Raw genomic sequence first — 17,945 nt, forward strand, 5'->3', positions numbered from 1 at the left:
CCCCTCTTCCTTGTCTAATCTCTATGTCCCATTCCCTCCCCCAGCTCTTTGTCCCAGTCTTTTGGTCCAGCTGGTACTAATTCTCCTCTTTGCATTCTTCCTTCTTCTTAGATCATTCTCCTCTTCCCCTAGCTCCCTCCCTCCAGCCCTACTAGTTCTTAGTCTCTCTTTTCATGCTTAACTTTATTCCTCAGTTTCACATCTGATCTCAGTCTCTCCCCTAATTAGTCTCAGTCCAGTCCCCTAGCTGCTGTTCTCCCCATTTATCTTCCCAAACTGCTTACCTAGCCACTCCAGTTCCAGTCCTCCCCAGCTCCTTACCTAGTTCCAGTTTCCCTGCAAGGTCCCAATGTCAGTCACCAACTGCAACTTCTACTTCCAGTTTCCTTGCTCTCACAGCCTAGAATTTCCCCTGTCCAGTTCCGAGGCCCAGGTTCCTGCTTCACCCACAAGCTTAATATATTAGTTTTTAAATCCTTGCCCCAATGTATGCCCTTTGCTTGTTCTTGTACGCATTCCATTCTAATCAGGCAATTTGTTCCTACCTGGGCCCAGCAGAGGGGTCTCTAAGAACACATGAAGGACAGAATCTCAGTTTCAGTTTCTGGACCCGGGCCTGGTAGAACTGTAGTGATCCAAAGCTGCGATAGCCAGAAAAGTTCTGCTCAGCCTAGGCATGACCAGTGTGGTTTGGATTTTCTTGAAAGTTAGCTGTCAATAACTAATCAGTCAGAACTGAGCATTAGGGATATGTGAAGCTTCGGGTGCTGATTTAATCTGGGGGAAATTCAGCCCAATTCAGCAACCAAATCTCCGAATCTGACTTGAATCAAGAGACCAATAAAAAGATCTGAATCAATTCAGAAAAGAAGGCCCCATCCCCTGCCTGCTCCCCCAGCACCCTGAGTGCCCCCCAACCCCTGCCCACTCTCCTAGCACCAACAGTGACTGCCCTGCCCGGCACCAGCATCCTGGCTCTTTAAAAAAAACCAAAAAAAACCCTGAACTCACTGGTTCCTGCCAGGTCGGGGATATGAGGGGCGGTGATCCCTGCTGCACCCCATTGTCCTGTACTGCATGGGAGGCTCTGCCATGAGCCCCCATACCCCACCTACTCTCCCAGCCCTGTCAATGACTGCCCCTCCTAGCCCCAGTGTCCTGGCTCTTTTAAAAAAAAAAAAAGCTTGCACTCACCGGCTGCTCTGGCAGCAGCTAAATCTTCAAATCAAATTCAGCTGAGTCAATTTGGGACAATGATTCGAATCACCAAATCAAATCACTGACCCCTGAATTGGTCGAAGCAGAATCTGAAGGGAATACTAGCTGCTTCGCACAAGCCTACTAACCGTGTACAAATTGTTATTTGCTGCATTGGGTGTTGAGGGGAATAGGAAAAGGCACATCCTTCATGGAAAAGCTATCCCCTGCAAATTACAAGTGTCTTTTTCTGAAGCATTGGGCTGCTAAAACATTCAAAAGAAAGTCACCAGGATTTTTAACATAAAACAATGTATTTTTCCCCAAGCTGCATCTTTAGAATTGACTTGAACATTTTAGCTTGAATTTTACAAGAGCATTCAGTCTAAGGCAGATATGCAATATGACAATTTCAATCCAAACTGTTAAAGTTTGACACAGTGTTAAGCAAATTAAAATAAAGGCTTGTAATGGGAATAAATTACATGGAAACATAAACAGAAATGTCGTTACTGATAAACAAAAACAATGCGTTGGATTGAACACTATGGAATTCTATACTCCAGTGACCCTGAAATCAAACATGAAGAGCTCAAAGGATTACCAAAATTTGAAGTTATGACAGATTTGGACAATGATCCAATATTAGAAGATTTGCAGAAAGCCATAAAATCAATTCCTGGGAACCAGGCATCCGGCAAGTTCTGTTTGTTAACTGAAATCTACAAATGTGCTGATGATTAATTACTTCAAAAGCTTCATGAAGTTATACCGCTCTGTTGGAAAGAGGAAGCAGTTTTGCAATATTTCAAAGATGCTCTGTTTGTACAATTATACAAAAAAATAAAGTGAATAGAAATAACTGTGACAACTATAGAGGTATAGTTAAACTATAAAGGTAGAGTTGAATATCGTCAGAAAAAATTGTCACTCACATCGTGATCCCTTGTTTGCAATCTCTAGGTGAAAGAAGCTATGCTGAAAGTCAATGCAGTTTTTTTCTCAGGATGTTCCACCATTGGTATGATATTTTTGGTCAATTAAGTGTAGAGAAAATAGAATACCATTGATACAGTCAACAGACTCTTTTTACTGTTCTGAAGAAACTGGGTTGTCCCCTCCCACCCAAACTGTAGAACATTATTCACTCATTACATCAAGTTATGAAGGCAACTGTAGTGTATGAAAACAAAGAATCAAATGCCTTTGACATCAGTAATGGGGTAAAAAAGGGGTATGTCTTAGCCACCATGGTTTTTAACATCCACTTTTCATTTCTGCTTCTTCATGCATTCAAGGACAGCAATGATGGTATTTATCTTCAAACCAGACTAGATGGAGGCTTGTTCAGCACTGCAATGTTTAGAGCAAAAACCATCATGAAAGAATTGCCACTGAGAGACTTCCTGTTTGCAAATGATGAGGCTTTGTTAAATCTTTCTTCAAAATCACAGTGAATCTTCCCTGCAAAACCTCGTGGGCAGATTTTATGAGTTATGCAAGAGATTCAGGTTGGCAGTTAGTCTCAAGAAGATTGTGATGATGTACCAAAGGGTGGAAGAATCAATACCTGACATCACTCTGGAGGATAAATTTCTTGGCATCATTAACAGTTTTTGCTACTTGGGTTCTACAATCAGCAGGAATCTTGGTCTTCAGACTGAACTAACAGAATCAGAAAAGCAGTTAAGAATTTCAGGTTATTACAGAAACATGCCTAGGATAACAGCAAACTATCAGCTAAGGTAAAGATGTGTATCTACAAGACTTGTGTGCTCTCATCCCTGCTTTATGGTTCAGAAACATGGACTACATATGCTAGGCACATCAAGAGACTGAGCTTCCCCATGAGGTGCCTCTGTAAGATCCTGAAAATAGTGGGAAGATAGAATAACAAACACAGCGGTACTGGAGCACACAAAACTTGGAAACTACTATCAAGAAGGGAGATTGCAATGAATCAGCCATGTCAGGAGAATGGGAGGAGACCATATCCCCAACAATATTTTGTATAGTGAGATTTGAGATGGCTTTAGAAAGTAGGGTTGTCGTCCATGGCAGTACCATGATGTGCAAAAATTATATGAAGTAATTCAAAATCAGTGTAGAGAGCTGGGAGAAGCATGCAGAATCCCAACCAATCTGAAGGGAATATTTGGCACTGAGTGCAGCTCAACATGAAGCACATTTGATACAGAAGATGGAAGCAAAGCAAGAAACAAGAAAACAGAATACTGTAAACTTGGATTCTATCTCAGATGACATATGAATCTGTAAAACTTGTAACAAGCTGTGTCGCTCTTGAATTGAGCTTGTCAGCCACAAATGGATTCATCAGACATCTGACTAGACCTCTTATGTATACACCAATTATCCAAAGGATTGATGGTTGCCTACAACTGCAAAGAGCAAGAAGTCCTATGGACAAATACGGTGTAATACAGGTAATACCTGTAATACAGATAATGAAATTTGTAATATAATGCATATGCACAAAAAGGACAAATTAAGGTTAATGCTAGCCATTCCTAACTTGATTCTGTAACCTTAAAAATGTTAGGTTAATGTAGTTTCTGTACATGAGACTTAGTACACTGGTATATTAAATATGTGCAATATGATATGGCCTGATAACTTCCTCTCTGAATAAGAGGGCCCTGATTCTTTTCCCAAACTAATATTACATTATAGTGTGTTATATTCAGTTAAGTTATTCCTGATTTATACTGGCAAAACAGACCTTAGCCCTTTTTTTATTCAAATGTACACAGACATACAGGTGTGTACATGTGCACATATACTGAGAAAAAGAGAAAGGACAAAGCACATTTTCATGACCAGTATATTTTGTGCATTGCCAACTTCAATGACAATGGTTTCTATTGCATTTTGTGGAGAGAGAAATATGCTTCACCAGCCTGGGGAGATCATATTGCTGGACAAAACATATTTAGCTTCCTGCTAACAGGCATTAGATTGACGGTTGAGTCCCTGAGTGATCCAACAAACAAGAATATAATAGAGGCCTTTTCAGCGGTAGTGTATGTCAGTCAAAATTATTGTGTGATATGGTTTTAATTTCATGCTGCATATCAAAAGAAAGGGTATGTCTATTCACCTATTTAGGGTCAACCTTGGGGGTTGCCTTCAACCAGCCATGTAAGTTTCTCTTCTCCATCTACATCAGGGGTATCCAACCTTTTTTAATGTGGGGCTGGATCATGAACTGTTTATCACCCAGTGGGCCGGAAAGCCATATTCAAAGACCTCACAGGAAGCGCTATCACATCACCCCCCAGAAACGAAAGTACAGTATTTACTTTTGGTTTTCGTTGCAGCACCGTGGGCCTCAGAAAATGGCTTGGAGTGCTGCATGGTGTCCCGCAGGCCATATGTTGGACAAGCCTGATCTACAACGTGTCTTATTGTGCTGCTTATATATTTCCAAGCAGTAGAAGCAGGAAGTGAGGTGCTAAAGAAAGGAACAGGGAAGTGTGAGACTGATAGCAGTAGACTTTCTGTGCTTGATGCCTGCGCATCCATGTACGCTCCAAACACAAAGCACACAGGGGGTGAATGGACATTACCCTAGCCTTATACATCAAAGAGGTATAAAGGGTCAGCTGGGCTTCCATCTGGCCTTGAGTTTAGGGGCTTACAATATGGATCATTCTTAAAGGGTGCTTACAGACCTACACCATGAGTTACAGCCCCCCACCTTAACACAACAGACATTTGCCTGTTGGATTGGTGGGGGCTGAAGGCTGCCTGCACTAGCCATAGCTAGCCCTGCTCTCCCCAGCCCTGCCTCCCCCAGCTCCAGGGCTGTCAGTGGGAGAGGAAGGGAAAGGGAGAGCAGCAGCATGAAACTGCTGGCTGCTTTGAATAGCCAGAGCCAGGAGAAAGGCGGGGAGCAAGGGAGCCCCCCTTGCCTTGCAGGCTCTCCCCACCTACCCTAGCTGGGGTATTTGGGGGAGCCAGGCTAGGCCAATGAGGCAAGGGAGCTCTGATCCACCACCTCCCCCCCCAGCTTTAGCCAGGCAAAGCATTCTGCAGGTCCATGCTGGCTGCTCCCTCCACCTTCTTCCCCCTATCCCTCTGGCTGCTCCCCCACCCCTTTCCTGTCTCACTGATAGTCTTACAAAGGTGGGGAAATGAACCCTGGAGGGAACACAAGTTCCTTAAGGCACCTTAATCTAATATCTCATTTGACTAGGGTTAATTTTTCACGTGACTGGCCATTTTAAAAGTGATCTGCATCATGCACCTGTGTTAAGTCATGGCTATAGAGCACTTTCAGAGGTCCAATCCCATGAAAAGTATAACCTATGTAACTACCCAAGATTCACAAATAACTCTTGATGATATTTGTAAGTGGGCCACTCACCCAGCTTTGTTATTAAGGGCAGTCAGGTATGTATGCTCCAGGATTGCAGCCAGTTTATTTTACATGGGACAGTCTTATCCCGACAGTAAAAGAAAAACAACAAAACAAGAGTTCAGTCAGAAAACAAACGAACAAACAAAACCAAAACCTGTAATCTTTCTTCAGGCCCTGGGATGAGCAATACAGGCTCTGTACTTCTCCCTAAGCACCATCATCCTTCTCCCCTGCTCCTGGAGCTCTTAGCACTCTGGGTGCATGTAGACATTCATTAATGCACTGTAGTTACAGCACATTAATTTTGGTACCTGTAATAACAGGTGCTAATGTAATGTGCCATAATCAGTGCTGCTGCACAGTAGCACAGGTGCACACTTTTTTGTGATGCTAATATTCAGTAGACAGGTAAGGATCTCTGGGTAGATGTGATATCTTTTATTAGACCAACTAAATAGTTGGAAAAAAATGGTCTTTGCAAGCTATCAGGCACAAACACCCTTCTTCTGGCAATGGGAGACTCTGCTGGTGTTAAATATTCTCCAAGGTAGAAAAGAAGCTAATTTACAACATGCAGGTCTGTGAAAATGCAAATGAGTGGAAGTTTGGAAGACAAAAGTTAGAGATGAGGGGGAGGAGGATGAAAATGTGTGAAGGAATATAAGTTGTCAGCTGCAGGCAGGTTATCTGGGGTTATGAGATGGAACGCCGGTTGTAATGTGTCATAATCCAGTGTCTGTATTTAGTTCATGATTTTTTGTATCCAGTAGATTTATGAAGTGAAGTTCATAGGCTCATCTACAAAAGCTGTTTTAGAACTGAGAAACTGGAGAGGGAGTGGTTGTCTTGTGAGAAGTGGGCACCCACAGGTAATTGGGTATTTTCGTCTTTGATGTATTTTCAGTGTGCTTCATTCTGGTGCACAGTTGTTTGGTTTTTCCTACATATTTTCCATCTGGGCATTTGGTGCACTAGATGAGATATATTACATTTCTGGAGGTGCAGGTGTAAGATCCAGGAATGATAATGGTTCTGTTGTGGGATGTAGTTATTGTGGGACTGGTAGAGATATGTTGGCAGGTTTTGCATTTCTTGTCCTGGCATGGTCTGGATCCATTTGGTGTGGTTTGGGTCATAGGAAGTTTGCTTCTGGTGACTTCAACCCCAGGTAACCTGCCAACAGCTGACCACTTATATTCCTTCACATATTTCCCTCCTCCTCCCCCACATCTCTACCTTTTGTCTTCCAAACTTCCACTCATCTGCATTTTCACAGACCTGCATGTTGTAAATTAGCTTCTGTTCTACTTTAGAGAACACATAACACTAGCAAAGTCTCCTATTGCAGGAAGAAGGGTGTTTGTGCCTGACAGCTTGCAAAGAACATTTTTTCCAACTGTTCAGTTGGTCTAATAAAAGATATCCCATCTACCCAAAGAACCTTGCCTGCCTATGTCCTTAGACCAACACAGCTACAACCAACAACCTGCAATGTGCAATAGACTAATTCTACTGCACATTAGTGCATTAGCATGGTTTATGCCTGCCATGCACAGTAGATTTATTCTTCTGCACATTTAGCATCTCATATAGATGTTCCCTCTGTAGCTCTATGTTCATTAGTTGCAGCTGGCTCCCAGCCTTCCAGCCAGGCAATCCCCTGAAGGCTGAGCACCTCCTTACAGTATTCTTATCCACTCTTACTTGCTTTCCACTTTGCCTGATGAGAAAGACTTTTTATTGATGTGAAAATGCAAGAAAAGAGACAGTTTTATGTACTTTTACAATATCTATTTCAAAAGTGCATGTTGCCAACTCAAAAGCTCTTTGTGAATTTTGGAATCATACAGTAGGGAGGCAGAAACAATGCCACAAAAACCAACTAGTGAATAGCAAAAGCATTAGTTTATTATGAATAATCCAAATACTGAGGTATACCTGCATATGCCAAATAATTGTGAATAACAAACTAAGGCAAACTTCACAGTCTACATAATTTGATCTAAAATGCTAGTTAACAGTTTACTTGTAGATAATTCACCAACAGAGGGGCTTGGGAGCTGGAGCTGCTGGAGTCAATAGCATTCACATCTGTGAAGGGGCAGAGGCTTCTATACCATTATTGCTGCAGTTTTGGCCAGAGAGTGAATTGCTGGTACTTTGAAGCCTGGGAAATGGGTTGCCTTTTTCCCTCTGGAAATCCTCATTGCACAGCCCAGTTATTTGGAATGTATGTTGCGATTAGGTTAATAAGTCAGTGTTATTTCTACTATGTGGTACTTTACTCTACACTATTAACACAGTACTATGTAATTGCCCATTAAAATAAACTGTGCAGTTTTTCCTTTCATTTCTCTCTGAACGGGACCGTATCATTTTATTTTTTTGTGTCTCCCCATAAAGTGTAGCCCAAGATTCTTTATGAGGCTAAATAATAAAGTTACTGTATTAAGTCATAGCAGGAGAGGGAAAGTATGAGGTTCTCTGCAGAATAAAGATGTTTTCAGCTGTATGAAAACAGCAGGAAAACCAAGGAGGAAAAGTAACTATTATTTTTTCTTATATGAGATACTGTTTAGCAGAAGGTATTTGTAATAACTGTGGCAAGATTGTTTAACATCACAAGAAGACCAGATTGCTGCTACACCAAAGAAGGGTATATGGAAAGTGTCAAAAATTATCTATTAAGGCTATAGCTGAGCAAGAAAGGCCTTACAAACAAACATTGATGCAGACTCTGAAACTCATGGGAAAATCTTTGAAGTTAAGAAAGGGTGATGTAGTTATGCTTGTTTATTTGTGTGATCATAACATAAGCAGCACACACTGGAGCCTCAAGAGCAGTATATTGGGAGACGGTAAAGAAAAGAAATATTTTCGTTCAGGCAAAAGAGATAAAAGCTTCACTGAAGAATAAAGTCCAGATGCTACTTTAGAATGTTAAGGCTGTTAAAATTCATTTTCTGTGTTATAAGAACAACATAACATTATCGATATAGTGGAATATTTGTTAGGTGCTACACTGTAGGTAATTGTATATGTGACTTTCAAACCTAGACAGTCACAACGATAGGACTAAAATAAATCCTACCAATAACAGATAGATATAACACTGGTTTTTTGAAAGTAGAAAACAGAGTTGAGAGAAAAAAATCTGAAAAACAGTCTCACCCCACAAGAATCCCATGAGATTTCAAAATCTGCTTTTCCCCATCAAAATTTCAGTTTCTCACAGAAAAAGAGAAGGAGAGAAAAAATGAGAGCGTGTGTACACTAAATATGAAATAGTCCCTAATGTGGAGAGCAGGGACTTGTCTCTCACATCCCAAGTGAGTGCCCTATCGGGTTATTGGCTATTTTGGTGTGGGATCTCTTCCTCTTACCCAGAAATCCCACCCTGGACAGAATGCAGGACTGATGGCATATGAAACTAACTCGTTCATAAAATCATAATTTTTCATAGGCAGCAGTCTGCTTCATTAGAAGATATGATGGGATGGACTTGTAGAGAGGAGGGGTACTAAATAGGAAGGAATAAAGTAACTTACATACAAAGTGTAGGGAAAGGGGGAGGAAACAACGGAGAAGGGGTCACTGCTGAGAGGGTATGTCTACATGTGCATTTACTCTGGCTCAAATTTACTGCACAGTAAACAGGAATAGGCCAGTATGTACACATGCAAGTATTAAAGTGCATTATCACTGTGTGTGGACCAGCACTGAATCTAGACTTCTAGCAGCCCTGGGTGAACTTTTAGTATCGTGCCCCACTTCACCAGAGATAATGATAATAATAATTTTTAAATTATCATGGCCCCCTTTCTGTCCAGTCCCTGGGCAGCCACCTAGTTCACCCAACTCTTTACTTGGCCACGGTGTGGACCAACTTGGGACTAATTTTAGTCCCAAGTCAGTCCATACACACAGTGTTACTGTACGGTAAGGCATCTACAGGTGAGTTACTTCACAGTAACTAATCAGGAGTAAACTTAGTACTTGCATGAGGCAGGTATCAAATTTACGCTCAAACCAGCATATGTCAGCATATTTACTGTGCAGTATGGGCATGCACGTGTAGAAGCGTGCTCATACAGTGCAGTAATAATGTTGGCTACTGCACAGTAAAGAACACAAGTAGACATGTCCAGAAAGAAGAAGGTGGAATGAAAGATCAAAAGGGATAAACAAAGTAGTCAACCCACTGAGACATAAGGGTTACAAGAGCTAGTCCAAGTAATGGGCTAGGAATTGAGTCTCTTTTGAGACCTTACTTAACACAATCCAGCCTGTAGATGATTTCTTGTTCTGCAAGTTCCCCTTCAAGTTGGTTTTTAAAATTTGTTGTTTAAAATCAGCTACATTGAGGTCAGAGGTTAAAGTGTTCTGCCACAGGCTTTTGTGTCTTTTTTTGGAATTTATGTCAAGTATGAGTCCATTCATTCTTTCATGTAGGGATCATCTTATCTGTCCAACGTAGACAGTAGAAAGGCACTGTAAGCATGTGATAATGTATGTGAGTTTGGTAGAGGGGCAGATGAATGAATTCCAGAATTTTTTATCTGTGTTATTTGGTCCATTGATTATGTTCTGCACTGATAAGGGGGAACAGCTTAGGAACCTAGCTGTCCTGATGAACCAGGTACAGTATATTCCTTCCAAAAATTTGAATGAATTGTCATGTTCTGACTAAACATGTTTCATTGAAAAATTCTCCACCAGGCCAAGAAGAAATGAACAAGAATCATTTCAATTAGTTGGGCTTAAGCTAAAACATACATGCTATGATAAAGCAAAATCCACGCTTTTAAGTTGTAGGAGGTATTCAAAGTAGTCAGACACTTTGCAGGCTCTGTACACACTAGCAAATACAACATCCATTGAAAATGTGACTGCTTGCTTAATTAAATGTTTCTTATTTGTTTTAAGCAGCATGATACTGGCAATATTAGCCTGATTTGTTCTGAAGTTACACAGTAAAGGATGTAAAATATTCAATTAAGATATTCAAATAAGTCAACACTATAAATAAGCATTTCAAGTATTTTAGATTAAATTGGAAGCAACAAAATCAGTCTAACTTTATTAGCCAAGGAATTTTTACCACCGTTATGAATTTAAATTATTTAAGTCAGTTTCAACATTTAAAGAACTTCCCTAGTCTCAAGGGAGATATTACATATATACGTCACTAGCTCACAGATTGCTGCTGCTGCTAGTCAGAAGAATCTGGTTTTAATTCTAACTATTTTTTCTCCTAAAATAAAATATGTTTAATTCCCTAAAACCATTCAAAATCAAAAAGAGGGAAAACAAACTTAATCTAGTGATAGACAAATTAAAATGATTCACTTCCTTCAGGACCTGTGAAAGGGAGGTACCTCATTATTCAGATTAACTGGGCAACAGATTGTGAACTATAAACTACATGCTACTAATGAGCTCATAAGTCTCATATAACAACTGCACCCACCAGTTTAACATTGAGCCAACTAGCCCTGGAGACCAGAGAATAAGGAATTTGTAAGGCTGTACAGAAAGGAAATACAATAATCCAAGCAAAGGCAATAATAACAAATAACTGGGCCCATTTACATGGGTATGAGAAATATGCTTAAATTCATTCTGTGGCCAGGAGCTATTGATATACTTAAGGGTGGACATGCAACTCATATAATCTATCTTCCCCACCTACAGTAACTTGCATGGTTCTCATGCGGAGAAAAAAAGGGTTGTGTCCTGCAATTTCACCCTACAAGGACAAATAGGAGAAAGGCTGCTGGATATACTGAAGCTTTATTGGGCCCATCTTTTCACCCTAAATAATTTCAAAGAAGTCAGTAAGAAGTTATAGGCTAAACAGTCCACTCAGTCTCCCCAGCTGTTAAGTACAGATGGGCAGAAACCTTTTTCCTTGCTCCCTGCTGCTTCCTTGCTCTGCAAGAAACTCTCTCTCCTGATGTTATTCCTCTATACTGTAAATCCAATTATTACAGATGGCTTTAAGGATGGACTCCAGGTTTGAGAGGGATGGACAAGCCATTTAAATGCTATATGCCCACCTTATGGGAAAAGAGGGCCTCATACTAACGAATCATTTGAAGTTATAGAAGATTGCAAATCTGCTTTAGAGTTCTCAAGCAATTACATGAGCCCACCCAGATCTAATCCATGGGACTCATTTGTAACTATGTTTATAGTACACTGGAGGAATAATTTGTTCACTAGTTCATTCTCTTACCTCAAAATGGAAGCCACGGGACACAGTCTCAGCTGGTATAAATCGGTACTACTGCACTGAAGCCAGTGGAACTGTGCTGATTTCCACCAGATGAGTATTTGCTCAAAATCTTTCTTTTATGTATGCCTTCAGATAAAGCAACCATTGCAGATTAAAATTTCCAAAGGAAAAGTTCCTTCCGCCCCCACCCTTCCCCCCAAATTGCTTTGGAATGAAGCTTTATGTAGTATTCTTCTTCTAGTTGTGTGTGTTTAAACTTTTCAATGTTATTATTTTAACTGTATCTCTAAAAATGCTAATAAATAAATTACAGTGACCTCTGGGGTGCCAGAGGAAGGTCATACAGGAAAAGAGGTCATGAATATATTGAAGTAGATAGATAGATAGATAGATGTGCATGCACACGTATAAGAATATTTCTTTTTTTACTATTATGCATCAATACATAGTATAGCCAACATTAGGCAAAGCTGCTATTGAATTGTGACACCTATAGTTAACAGCGACTAACATTTTCCATTATAAGATTCGGGTTTTGATTGCTTACAACTGTGCCTAATTTTAAGTATTTAATCCTGAGACTTTCATGCCAGGTGAGCTTAAATCTGTCTATTTACGTTGCCTTTTTTAAGTTTCAGAAAAAAGGGTTTCTGAGAATGAAGTTAGCGGGGAAAATGTTATTACAGCTCTTACAGGTATCTCACTGAGAAGCTCTTGAAACTTCATGCTTCAGAGAGGGACTGTGCAATTCCACCACTGTATGATCAAGTTGTGTCTTTGAAAAATCGTGGTGTCCACATTCTCAATACAGTCTTGTTAGAGGGCTTGCCGCAAAAATATTCCAATGATGCTGTGTTTGCTTAAAGCTGAACAGGATTTTCTTTGCGATTACAAAGGTGTAGAAGTCATTGTGGTACTAGAACCAGAAAGAGACAGATTTTTTTTATAAGTACTGGTTTGAGCACACAACCAGCTGAAGAAGAAATAGAAGTAAAAAAGAGAGAGAGAGCCCAAGGCAGGCTAGGGGTGCTGATAGAAGCAAGATATGGACAAGGTTAGATAGAGAAGTTTAATTCTGGTATTTCCTATGTTTCTAATGTTTGAATAGTCAACTTTGCGATCTTAATGTCCTTTTAACACATTTTTCTTGTAATAGGAGCACGCACAATAAATATGCATGTACTTAAAAATAATGTGATAAGGAATGTCTGATATAAATATTATTTACTTACGTAACAGCATTATTTTCTATGTCTTTTATATAAATCTTTCAATTTGTTGCTAGTCTCTGAACAATAGCTATTTAAGATAACTAATTTTTTTGTATTGTAAAAAAGCTAGTCAGGCTAGGCATTTTTTGTATATGAACGTGGCAACAAATGCAATTTGAATAAACTAATCAACTAAGTTATGGTATAGAATACAGATTTCTAAGCTAATTTCAGATGAGCATAAAGATCCTATCCAGTTTGTATAAATGTCCAGGATATGCTGAAACCTAGATTGCAATGGCACATGGGAAAACAAAGGAACAAGACTTCCATTCTCCCACATCATCTCCCTGGACTGCTGTTCTGGATGCAAATAAGAAAGCAGACTCTCCTGGCTTCTGCTGCCATTTTTGCCTCAGGAGGCAGGTAGTGTATGAAATCTTACGTCCCCCTTTCCTCACTTTCCCTTCCCCACCTCCTCTTACACACACAACATGCTGTCCAGCACAGCAGTCTGAATAGGTAAAGGGATACAGCACTTGTTCCTTCAACTTCTTCTCATGTCTCCACACCAAATTTGAGCATTTCGTTTTGAATGTTTGTGCTCTTTTATTCTACTTTGTGAGTGCTCTCATTGTACAGGGGTTCATAGTGTTTATGTTGTGGCTTCTGTCAGGTAATACCTCTGAACTTTGCCAACACTTCAAACCATGATTTTGATGATTGTGTTTCTCCTACTCAGGGACAAGGAGGGAGAGGGTATAAATAGGGTTGTAGTTTCTTTGGCATCTCCTGGCTTCCCTTGATATGCCATTTCTTTTAGGGGCTGTGCTTAAGAGCACAATCAGGCCCTAATTTAGGAACAAATGTCATAAGGATATGAATGCAACCTGCATGCTGCCAACAACTCTGAATTAATTTAATATGTCAAAGTTGTTGAAGGCACTTGGCATCTCTGAAGATCATGCCCAGAGAGATGTTATCAACCATAAATATGCTTACATGAGTCTTGGTTCAACCAAGAGATCATAGGCATTGTGCAGAATATAGCTGTTAAAGCTAATCTGAAACAAATATTTACTGTACTAGGCATCCATTCTCACTCATTACAAAATGCAAAATCCCAGACTCTCTTCAGCTACATATGAAAAGAGCTTTGTTTCACTAGGAGAAAAAAGAGCTCCTTCCTCTCATTCCTACAATGGCAAACACTGGGCAGGCCATCCTGGAGGCATGCTGTGTCTTCCAGGACATGCTAAGGGATACCATGTTCTGCATGCATCACTCCTAGGCAGTGGTGGCAGGGTTCTATGCCCTGGGATTCCCTCAGTGCATCGGGGCCCTGGATGAGACCCACTGTCCTCAAATCCCATCAGGTTGGTGTTGTGAAACATGTGGGTACTGCCTGTCCAACTGGCATTCACATGGGTGAATGTGTTGTGATGTTCCATGACAGCCTGCAGGACTATGGAGTGAAATCCCCTACAGCTGTAATAGGGGTGGTCTTTATGGGGTTGGAAGGTGACAGGGATGGGAGCCTCATCCAGGGCCCTGATACACTGGGGGAATCTCAGTGCACAGAACTCCACCACCACTGCCAGGGGGTCATGGATGTGGAGCATGGTGTGCCTTAGCACATCCTGGAGGCCTTACACACCTCCTCCCGGACGGTCTTCCCAGCAGTTGCCTTCCCATGCCAAACAGGTGTGCAATGTACCAGAGGCAGGAGGGTGTGGCCAACTTGAGCAGGGCAAAGGCCAGCTGGCTGTCTGCAGGGAAGACCAGACACATGTCAGTGTCCTGCTGCTCCAGGTGGGGCTGGAGGTGCTGGAGAAGGTCCCAGAAGGTGGCCCAGGTCATGCAGAAGCTGTCTAGCTACACTAGAGTATCTTACACCAGAGTAAATCTAGGTCAGATCAAATGCATGTGTAGATGCACCCACATTTTCAGGTAGGAAATTTACATGAGATTAAGTGTTTTTACTGTGCAGTAAGCACGCGCACATGTAGACACACATGCTTACTACACAGTAAATTATGCTAATGTGCATTTACACATCTTGTGTAGATGCTCTCACAGTTTCTCTTTCCCAGGCCACATGCAGAAGGCAACATGCAATTAGGTTGCTGCACTGCCAATCTAGAGTCCCAGGTGGAAATCCTGACTCCACTCAAATTAGTGAGATTTTGTCATTGACTTCTATTGAGCCACGATTTTGTATTTTGTTTCCATTTCTTTGTCTGCCACTGATCTGCTGTGTGACATTTGGCAAATCACTTCATCTCCCCATGTGTAATTTTTCCCATTTTAAAATGGGCATAACAATGCTAATTGTACACTTTGGGATTTAAGTAATAAGAACAAAGTATTTTTTTCCATTGCAGGAGACACTATGATTTTGAATGATTGTATCTGAGTACCTTTTTCTTTCCCAGTTTGAGAATAAATTTCTTCCCTCTTATACTTACATGGATGCCTCACTTTGAAGTCAATGGGTCTGCCCACATGCCTTTCCTTACAAGAAATTATCCCCAAACCTGAATTTATCCCACTTAGCTTGTTATGATGTACAATAATAGCCTTTCTGTGGAAAAAAGAGCACAACTAAGCATGAGGTCTAACCAGTGCCTCATAAAGCAATAAGATCACTTCTTTTGATGTGTATTCCATTTCCATTAAAAATATTTATAGAGTTTAGTAGGAACAGGACAGAACACATCTTGGCAAACACCAAGTAAAGCAATCAGAAACAATATACCCACACGTCCATTAATTGTATATCAGAGTGATGACAGCGGTGGCATGCCAGTTTTAATAACTATGCAATATATAGCAACACAGGATTATCAAAGAGTAAAGAAATATGAAAAAAAAACATACTAAAGCACCTCAGTTCCTTTTTGATGCCTTTTTAATATCATGTTTGCCTTTTAAACTAAATATACAGAGCTAATAGTAATAACTCAGGTACCCCTTTCCTGTTTAGCGTGTGCAACAACACAACTGCTCTGTTCACTTTGTACTCATTTGTTTAAAATTGGCCTTCTGTTTATTGTTCCAGGCCCTATAGTGGGAGTAGGTCTACACAAGACGCTGACTGCGCAGTAGTCTAATAATACTGTGCAATAGCGCGTCAGCACAGACAGTGCTAATATGCTACTGTACAATATTATTAGGCTACTGTGCAGTAGTGTCACTTTAAAAATGTTTGCTGGCACTACTATGCAGTAACAGGTTACTGCACATTTATTTAGGACTTGCTAATACAAGTACTTAATAAATGTGGAATAATGACCCTGCAGTAGTGTCTCATGTAGATGCACCCTGGGTTGTAGAATACTCATTATGTTCTGCATCTCCATCTTTGGTCAAAAAAATCAGTCTTATTATTGACACAGATCATCTCTACTATTTTTTCTCCTTTTATCCATCCTCTTTGTTTTACTTTTTCTTTCACTTAGAACATGTTTTAATTTTCTGCTTCCTCCATTTTACAGCTAATCTTCCTACTCCTTATATGGTCTTACTTTTCTCCTTTGCCTTTTACTTGTCTTACCTTTCTTCTTCACTTGTCTTTCACCTTCCTTCTCCGTTTATTGCTCACCCTTCATTCCATCTTCCCTTGACCCAGGTTTCCTTTGCTGTCCCTTGTGCTCTCTGCCACTCCTCCATCCCCATATCCTTCACTCTATCTGTTTCCTTTCCTCTCTGCCTCTGTCCATTTCCTGTACTACCACCCACGCTGTGTTTGTTTCCTTTCCCCTCCTGCATTACCTATCATCCAGTATCTCATACTGGATGCCACAGTGATGACTGATGAAGACTGAAAAGAGGAAAGAAGACAACAGTTGAGGACAGCATCAGGAATTAGACACAGGCTAATTTTTATATCAAATACTCTTGTCAGGAAAAAATAATTTCCTGACAAGAGGAAACAGGAAGAAAACTTAAAATGTATTTAATATTGATGAATTGCAAAGGTTATAGGCCTAGGATCTATGACATACATGAGGCATTATAAAAGGCCTGTTTTACTGTGAGCTTAAAAATAGGTACAATGTAAGTAATGGAGAAACAAAAATAAAACTGAAATATGTCTGCAGTGGTACAGGATTCTGGCAATATATATATATAGAGAAATGCCTCTGGAGGATGTGGAGAGACTAGTGAATGAGACAAATACAAAAACAAGACCAGGAATGTATGTAATCACAACTAAAGCATGAAAAGATGGTGAATCAGAGGCAGTAAAAAACCTGCATCAAGTAATTAGAGCAGGTTGAAAAACAGAAAGCACCACAGAACTGAGAACTAAGCACTGATTATTCAGTTACACATGATGGAAAAAACAGGAGGAATGGAAACTGCCAGCAGCACCAGCTTACTAAGGATACCAGACACACACTACTCATTAGAGTAATTTTAACCAGGACACGGGCTTATTTGGATGAAACAATGGAATGCAGAGAAGCCAGGATGGTTCTGAAGAGGATCTGGACTGTGCTGATTAAATGCATCTCCGTATGAGTCGTTGAAAGTGCTCAGTCAGGGATTTGCTTGGGTCATGCCTCCAAAAGTTTAGTCAGGCTTATCTACTGTACAGTGGCAATACTTTCATTTCAAGTTTCACCAGTTCTGAATTTCCCTATTATTGGCTTGATTTGGCCACCTGAAATCATGCTTTCTGAGCAACACCTAACTCTCCAAGTATTTCTATGGAGATGCTTAGAAAGCACAAGGTAAAAAACATACCAAAACACTTTAAATAAGTGCAGAACTGAGAGTAAGGTACTACAAGTGACAGAAGCGGACCCAGAATGAACAGAGAACCTCTCCTGACCGAGTGAAAACTTCTGAAATGGAAAAGGCTCTGTAGGACCACCCCTACTCTACACGGTGGTTGTCTCACAAATGGAGA

At 40.5% G+C, this 17,945-nt stretch overlaps 1 protein-coding gene across 1 annotated transcript in view; it reads right to left on the reverse strand.

Annotated features, from left to right (window-relative positions):
- LOC149870487 (uncharacterized) overlaps window positions 1–17,945 on the reverse strand; it is a 293,036-nt gene that overhangs the window by 251,210 nt on the left and 23,881 nt on the right. The window lies entirely within an intron of this gene.

Source organism: Crocodylus siamensis, chromosome 2, assembly GCF_052110815.1.
Source record: "Crocodylus siamensis isolate JL-2025a chromosome 2, ASM5211081v1, whole genome shotgun sequence".
In the NCBI taxonomy this organism is placed as follows: Eukaryota; Metazoa; Chordata; order Crocodylia; family Crocodylidae; genus Crocodylus; species Crocodylus siamensis.